This window comes from Cariama cristata, unplaced genomic scaffold (genome assembly GCF_000690535.1).
Source record: "Cariama cristata isolate BGI_N322 unplaced genomic scaffold, ASM69053v1 scaffold16246, whole genome shotgun sequence".
NCBI lineage: Eukaryota > Metazoa > Chordata > Aves > Cariamiformes > Cariamidae > Cariama > Cariama cristata.
The window spans coordinates 2,496-2,789 of NW_009621717.1; positions in this window are offsets into that span (position 1 = coordinate 2,496).

The following is a 294-nucleotide window of genomic DNA, read 5'->3' on the forward strand; positions in this document are numbered from 1 at the left end:
CTCAGCGGTGCCTCGGGGAGCTGTGAGAGCTGTTGAGGCTTCTCTGAGCAGCTCCCAGTCATCTGACCACATCATCCAAAGGTGTGGGGGGAGCAGAGCCCCAGTGCTTGGTCCATGAGCACCTTCTCTGCTGTGCAGGGCCCAGGATCTGCTGCCACAAGAAAAGCCCAGACGTTCTGTTAGTGCGGACCCTGCATGCAAGGTACTGAAACAGCCACGTTCACTCTCCACTGCGCTTTGCTGTCCTCCTCCACGGGCTTGGGGCTTGCTTATCCTCCGGACCCTGCAGGGAAA